Here is an 8,007-nt window from a genome sequence, read left to right as displayed (position 1 = left end):
GTTTTCCATTCGGCAATATAGATTATTGGCTATTTTCCTCCCCACCCACCCCTTTTTTTTATTTGACCACTTTTAAAACGCTCCATTGGATGCAGACTTAAAGAGTAATGCAAGCCTTAGGTCAGCACAGAGTAGTGTGACCTGGTGAGTGGCTTGACTCAGGTCTGCCGCCGTTCACACAGCAGACCTATGGAGGCAGTGACACATTCTGACCAAGGGAGTACCTCCCAGATAATCTAGGTGTATGTGCAAGTCATAAAGGGGCGAGGCTGTGTCCCTTCTGGACAGAGCCTTTGGCATTCCGTTGACCCCACTAATAGGGCAACAGGAGGAAACAATTCTGTGCCAGATCTCTTTTTGTCTTCTGCTGTGTGTGGTGACCGGCAGCCGAACGCATTTGGCCAAGTCTCCAGAGCTCTGTCTCTCCACCCAAGTTTATCCTGAATTCTGAGTCTCCAGCTGTCCAGAGAGCAACATTCCTGCTTTCGTGACAGTAGATTCCAAAAGGGCATTTCCACCACAGCTGCTGGCCCTGAGTCCCTAGCCGCTCCCTTTCCCCGCCCCCTGGCACCACCCATTGCCCCAGGCCTGTGGGGTTGAGCTCCCTCTAAGCTCTAAGGGAAAAGCCAAAGCTTCGGAGCTGCCACGCGACGCCTTCTGGGCAGACAGCAACCAATCTTCATGAGGCATATACAAGCCCCAGCCAATCAACGCCTCTCTTATTACTGAGTACAGCCCTCCCCGGCCCTTTCTCCCCGGGCCCCTTCCCGGTGCCTGTAGTTTCGGTTGTAGCTGCAGCTGCCAACAGAGCGCCTCCGGGTCTGGGTCCCGTTCTCTGCTGGCGCCCTTCAGTTCCTCCCATTCGCTTCACTGAGGATGAATTCCTGTGTGGCCTTGTGCCCAACCCACGGAGACCGCCGGCGCACTTTCATCTAGCGACTGGTAGGGAGGGCTCGGCACTGCCTGACAGGGTGGGAAGGACTGAGGGGAAGGCGCCCCTTCACCCGGGGGCCAGCGGGACAGTATTCCCTTTCCACAGAGTGCGGGTGGACCGTGGTGAGGGGACCAAGCATCGCTGATACCCAGTCTCGGCGCCAGACGATGCGGGGCGGGCGCAGTGTCTGGGATCTGCAGCCTTAGTCCCACCACCTCCCTCAGCTAATGAATGGTCTTCTGGCGGGCTAAGTTGTGGACCTGCCTGACACGCCCTCCAACGCTATGGTTTTGCTAGTTTCAGATAGTTTTCCTGAACCACTTCCTTTAGAGCCCTGAACCTTAAATGTGAAGCCATTCCTCGAGATGTTTTCCCCTGCGTGGGGTCACACAGTTTTAGTCCACTCCTGTGGATCCTACTCTTAAATTCAGTGTGAGTTGACTGAGTGGAAAAGGACTGGTTCTTTTTGGGAAGGATAGGGGACAGAGGATAGAGGATTGTTGTATCATGTTTTTGGGCTCTAAAGAAATTTTAAATAGTAGGAACCCAATTCTGTGACTATAAATAAGGTTGATTTTTTTTTCAACAACAATATTCTATTTCTTATTAAAGGTTTTCTACCTGCATTTTAAGGGAGTATTTTGGGTAGAGTAGAATAGGTAATCTAGAGTCTTCCTTTCTACCTGTGATTTTTGGATGGATTACTTAAACTTCTACACCAATTTCCTCATTGTAAAATGGAGCCAATCCTGTTATAACTCCTAGTTATACAGGAGTAATAACTAGGCTGAAAAGAGCACTGAATTAGTTAATATGTGTAAAACAATATGATTGTACACATACAGTTTGAAAGGTGGTAGATACTTGTTAAGTCATGGTCAGATTCGCAGCCCTGTAAAAGTTTGGGTGAAAAACATCCCAAGCAGAATGCTTATAGTTTTCCATATAGTTTGTCATATAGTTTTGCCATTTTCTAACCTGCATACCAATATGTAGGTCCGTTTCCCCCTTTTTCTCAATATTGTTAGGTGCTTATGTATGAATGAATTGCCTTGTTTTTTTCAGAACAACTCAGGAGATAAATAGTTGTTAACAGCTTTTCACAAGTGAGAGATTTGAAGCTTAGAATTGTGACCTGCCCAGGGTCATTTAGCTAGTTAGTGGTGTACCTGGATTACTAGCTTAGGTGTTCAATATCCAGAGTCTGAACTTTGTATGCTAATTGGCATCCTCTTCCTGAAGTCACAAGACTATTTTTAGTATATGAAATACAGGCATACTTTGTTTTATTGCACTTCACAGATGTGATTTTTACTAACAAAAAGATTATGACTCATTTTATTGTGGCCTCGGAGAATAGCATGATCAGATTTGTGCTTTAAGAAGAACTGAACTCTTAACCAAGCACGAGTAGGATTGTGAGCCATTGTTGAGGGCTCAACCTCCACTGACTAACACCTGTGTGGTGGACCAGTCTTCATGGTTCGAATAATTGCCTGTAGTTAGATATACTCCTCCAACTCAGTTTCTTAGAAACACTTTGTCTTCATCACATATAAAGCCCATTTTTAAAAAGATTTTATATTTATTTATTTTTAGAGAGAGAGGGGAATGAGGAAGAGAGGGAGAGAAACAATGATGTGTGAGAGATACTTCAAACTGGTTGCCTCTTGCACACCCCAGCCAGGGACCTGGCCTGAAATCCAGGCATATGTCCTGACTGAAAATTGAACTGGTGACCTTTCAGTTCACAGGCTAACATTCAATCCACTAAGCCAAACCAGCCAGGACTAAAGTACATTTTTAACTTTAATTTTTATTTGTTTTTTTGTTTAGGTTTGTTTTTCTAATTTCCATGGTATATAATCCTTACTTTCCTTCCTGGTTGCTTAATCTGTAATCAGCCAGAAACCTGGGAGTTATCACATCTTTCAAGATCCTAAATTTGTCTCAGAATTGCTTATTTTCTTTATCTCTAAAAAGGGCAGATAAGGCTGTCCATAATCTCGTCCATCTTTGTGTATATATTAGGCCTCACTCATTTCTGTCTTCTGAATTACTTATAATTTTCAGAATGGACCAGGGTGATCCTAGAGCTTTTTATATTGACTGTTTTCTCTGCGTGAAATGTCCATCCACCCTGAATTTACCAGGCAAACGTACTCATTTTAAGTCTTAGTTTAAACATCTCCTGTGTCAGGTCCTTCCTAGACCCCTTTTGTCCACTCCCTTATTCCTATGAGTCACTTGTTTTGTCTTAACCATAATATGTTTATAATCATGATATATTTTAATTACTTGCTTAAATAAAATCAGTCTCCTCCACCAAACTGCTACTGTTTGATGGTAGAGAATGGGTAATAGATAATAAATTGTATTGAATCAATGCAGTTGGTAAATGAGCTAAACCTGTGCCCTGACCGGTGTGGCTCAGTTGGTTGGGCATCATCCCGCAAAACGAAAGGTTTGATTCCTGGTCAGGGCACATACCTGGGATGAAGGCTTTGTACTTGGTTGGGGAGTTTAGAAGAGGCAACTGATCAATCTTCTTCCTCTCTCCCTCCCTACCCCTCTCTAAAAATAAGTAAAATTAAAAAAAGACTAGTTGTCATATTTAAAAATAAAAAGAGCTATACTTTCACCTAAGTATTATTCATGAACCTATATTTATCATCTCATCTACTTACTTTTGTATTCCTAGTACTTTGTGCCCTACTGTGTGGATGCACTGTGAAACAGTGTAGTGTTGTAGAAGTAGCTTTGACTCGACTGTTAAACAGACCTGTGTTTGAATTCTAACTCTTTTACTGGTGGTATGATTTGGGTGGTTTACATAACTTCTCTGTGACATAAAATATTGTGGGGGGGGCTCTGCCCACAGGCTTTCCCTCCCCTCCCCACCCCATCCCCTTCCCCCCACCCCATCTGCCACAGAGTAGAATAAGTCTACCAAGACATGATCTGCTTGGGGAGAAAAGGTAGCCAATCTCTCAAAGGAGAAGGGCCAGGACCCTTTTCTTCAGTGGGCTTTTATTGGGTTCAGTTTGTACAGGAATACAGGTAAAGCTCATCAATCATTGTCAGGCAGTAAGGATCAAACAATAGATAACATGATAAGAACTCTGAGGGCTTATTCTGAGTCAGGGTCTGTTAACTAAAAGGCTATAAAACTTTGGGAAGCAAACTCATTTCCTGCTTGGACCCTTATCAGAAAATTAAGGGCATTCTTAGCAAAGCAGGTTTCACAGGATCTTATGCATTCTTTCTTAGGCCTGATCACCCCTGGGGAACCTGCCCTTTCCAGCACGGGGCTGCACCACCCTCTGTCATTGTTTCAGGCTTAAGTCAGGCAGGGGAAGTAAGGCAGCCAAGAGATTAGGAGACTTCTCACAGACAGAATGAGGACTCAGTCTATGTAGAAACCGAGGGACAAAGGTCCATAACCCCCTTTTGCTATAGCTCCCCAGGTCCTTCCCTGGGGTTCACCATGATCATGCCTGTCTTAGGTCATGCCTCCCTTGAGGAATCTTACCTGTCATTGGCTAACTGGTCATGCACTGGGGGCCAAACAGGGTGAAGTAAAAGGGGCAGAGGCAGCCCCAGAGAGAGAAGCTTTGTCTCCTTAGTGGCTTATGTCCCGAAGGTTGCTCACTTAGCCTTAGCCATGCAGGAGTTACAACTTCTAAAACCAGGCAGGGTGGTTCCCAACAAAATATTCAGTATGTATTAGATGCTTAATATGTATTTCCTTTTGTTTCTTTGTCTTCAGTAACCATTTGTTGAATGCACGAATGAGATTTATACTAGGTATTGCAAATATAGGAGCCTGGAATTTAGGAGAGACATGAGGGCAGGAAACAGATTTGGGGATTATGAGCGTGTAACATGAGAGATTGAAATTATCCAGGGGGAATATCAAGTAGAGTGGAAAAGAAGACTGAAGATGGAACATTGAAAGAAGCCCAGCATTTAAAGATCAGGGGAAGAGGTAATAGTGCCTTTGGAAGAAGTGATAGGAGAGAAAGATCTCTTGCTTAAATGCTTCATTGGTTCCTTGTGCTTTCAGCATCCCTTTAGATTTCTGTAGGAGAGTGTGCTGTTGATGAATCAATGGGACAGTCAAGTAAGATAAGAACTGAAAATACCCAAAAGTATTTGGCAGTTTCAAGGTCATTGTTTCATGGTTTCATTGGAGAAGTGTACAAGGAAACTAGGTAGTGGAGGTGGTAGAACTCAACTGTGAACTTTGGGATTAAAAATGTGTTACCTTTTCATTGCTGAAGAAATAATAGTAATAAAAACTGTTTTCCTGAATGCATATTTGGTGCCAGGCACCATGCTTAGCAGTTTTATTTATTTATCATTACAGTGACTCTGAGGTTGGTGGTATTGCCTCTGTTTTCAGATGAAGAAATGAGGGCTTGGAGAGATTATGTAATTTTTAGAGTTACATAATTGGTAACAGCTGGCATTGCTATATTTGAATAGAAATGTGTAGGGCTCTAATAAATGCTACTCAGTCACTTCTGTATTAATGTATTAATGTTCATAGTATTTGTTCTCTGTGTGCTTCTCTCTATATGTAGATATATACTTTAGGTGACACTACTTTTATATTTAACATTTTATTTTCTCTTTAAATGTTCAAATTACATATAGTAATAAATTAGGGAATTCTTTTCTGCTGTATCTTAAATTCTTTTATGCAGGGTTTGAGTGGTTCACCAATAAGTAGTTTGTTTCAGGTATTTCAAAGACAACTGAAAACACAATGATGACAAAATTTTAGAGCCTCAACAGAATGAAATTAACTAAATTGAATTTTGCCATATACCATATGTTCCATTTTTAACATTTTTAAACTACTCAAGACTGTGGTACCATTTTCTTTATGTCACTTTGTGGTTCAAATTAATATTCTAAGGGGGAATGTTTTTTATAAGTACTATATTAAATTATAAAACTTACAGACTTGAAATAGAACTGGAGCTATAAAGATGAGGAATCTTCTAGTTCTATGCTATCATTTCCCAATGGGGAATCAGAATAGTTAAAAACTAGTTAGATTTAGGGGTTCTGACTCTTAGTACAGTTTGGAGTAGGAGTGGACATTGCAGATTTGGAATGTTTCATATTTGTGTGGCAAACAAAAATTTCCCCTATACATATAGAAAACTCATGTATGTCCCTCTATATAGTCTTTTAATAACTTTTTCCTTGTCAAAGTATACATATATGTGTGTGTATATATATTTTTTAAGATTTTATTTACTTATAGAGAGGGGTGAAGGGAGGGAGAAAAAGAGGGAGAGAAACATCAATGTGTGAAAGATACATCGATGGTTGGTGGCCTTTCATGCTCCTCAACTAGGGACCTGACCTGCAACCCAGGCATGTACCCTGAATGGGAATCAAACCAGTGACCTTTTAGGTTCACAGGCTGGTGCTCAATTCACTGAGCCACACGAGCCAGGGCCAAAGTATATATTTTAAAAGCAAAATGAATAAAACATTTTGAAGAATATAAGTATTTATAATAGTTTGATATCTTGTAGAAGAGAATTAACATACAATTTCTACTATAAAAACTTAAAATATCTAGGCAGTATGAATGAATTGACTACTCATTTAAAATCTAGAGGACAAAAATACTGAAAGAGAAGACAAATAATTAGAAGATATTAAATAAAAAGATGATGAGAGATGCTTAGGATAAAGTAGTATACTCTAGACATAAAATAATATATTGGTGGTTAGATTTCTAACAGGCAGTGAAGAAACAGAAGAACAGTAGGTTATCAAATAGTTGACAAGTGATATTGTATTTCTCCATATCTGAATAAAGCAAAGCGGATAGGGTAGCATTTTGGAAAAAAGGAAGCTAGAGGCTCATATATGATGATTGAGTTTTCTATACTTTCCTGTGACCTCTCCAATCAATATATTAGCATATATTTCTATTTTTTAGACATTTGTTTTTGAATAGGTATATATGCACATGGTAAAGCATTAAAAAGGGGTTCATAGTAATGAGTCTGCCTTTCATTTCTGGCACCAACCATTGGTGTCCTTCCTCAGAACAACCACTATTAACCATTTTCTTATGTATTCTTCTGGACATCTTTGATAGGTATGTACAAATGATATTACAAATGCATCTCATTTTAAAAGATATTTTACAATATATCCTTTATATTATTTGATAGAAATTATATAATTGGTTCATTCTTTTCGATACATATATAATATTCTATTGCATGGACATACCATAATTTCTTTTAACTATTTAGGTTTTTTCCATGTTTTACTCTTCTAAACACTGATACAATGAATGTCCTTGTACTTATGCCATTTTGCACACAGGTATATTTTTATGGGATAAATTTCTAGGATTAAAATTGTCTGGGTCAGAAGGAATGTATATTTTACATCTTGATAAATAACGGGTTGGCCAAAAAGTTCATTTTTGTCTGTACAGTGGCTGTAGTAGTGGTTAGTTGTCTTTAACTTCATTTGAAACAATTTTGTTAGATTGTATTATGACAGCTGTCATATCAGTGTGCATTTAAAAAAACTTACCAAAATTGGTGAGAATTTGTTTAGCCGTTTTAATATTGAAGATGGAAGACAATACATAACATTAGCGGCATATTATGCTTTATTATTTCAAGAAAGGTAAAGATGCAACTGAAATGCAAAAAAAGATTTGTGCAGTGTATAGAGAAGGTGCTGTGACAGATTGAACATGTCAAAGTGGTTTGCGAAGTTTCTTGGTACTTTTGACATTTGGTCACGTAATTCTTTGCTGTGGGGCTGTTTTATGCATTGGAAGATGTTCTAGCAGCACCCCAGCCTCTAGCCAGTAGAAGCCAATAGTGGGAGATAGCTGACATACTCCAAATATCCAAATTGATAAAGTCATTGGTGAAAATGAAAAATGTGTCTTTTATTTTACGGAAAAAAACTATGGGCTTTTGTCCAAGCTAATACTCTTAAATTGCTCTCCATAGAGGTGTTTCTAATTTATACTCTCACCAACCAGGGTGTAGAGTTCACATTTCTCCAGGACTTTA

General features: G+C 39.8%; 1 protein-coding gene across 1 annotated transcript in view; it reads left to right on the top strand.

Annotated features, from left to right (window-relative positions):
* The first annotated feature begins 762 nt into the window (after nucleotides 1-762).
* Nucleotides 763-8,007, top strand: part of IBTK (inhibitor of Bruton tyrosine kinase) — a 91,338-nt gene continuing 84,093 nt past the window's right edge. The window contains exon 1 of the mRNA XM_045843425.1: nucleotides 763-942. The gene's annotated coding sequence lies outside the window, so the exon portion shown is untranslated. The remainder of the gene's footprint in view (nucleotides 943-8,007) is intronic.

This window comes from Phyllostomus hastatus, unplaced genomic scaffold, assembly GCF_019186645.2.
Source record: "Phyllostomus hastatus isolate PE091 unplaced genomic scaffold, TTU_PhHast_1.1 phas_contig_40, whole genome shotgun sequence".
NCBI lineage: Eukaryota > Metazoa > Chordata > Mammalia > Chiroptera > Phyllostomidae > Phyllostomus > Phyllostomus hastatus.
This window is presented reverse-complemented; position numbering and strand designations above follow the sequence as displayed.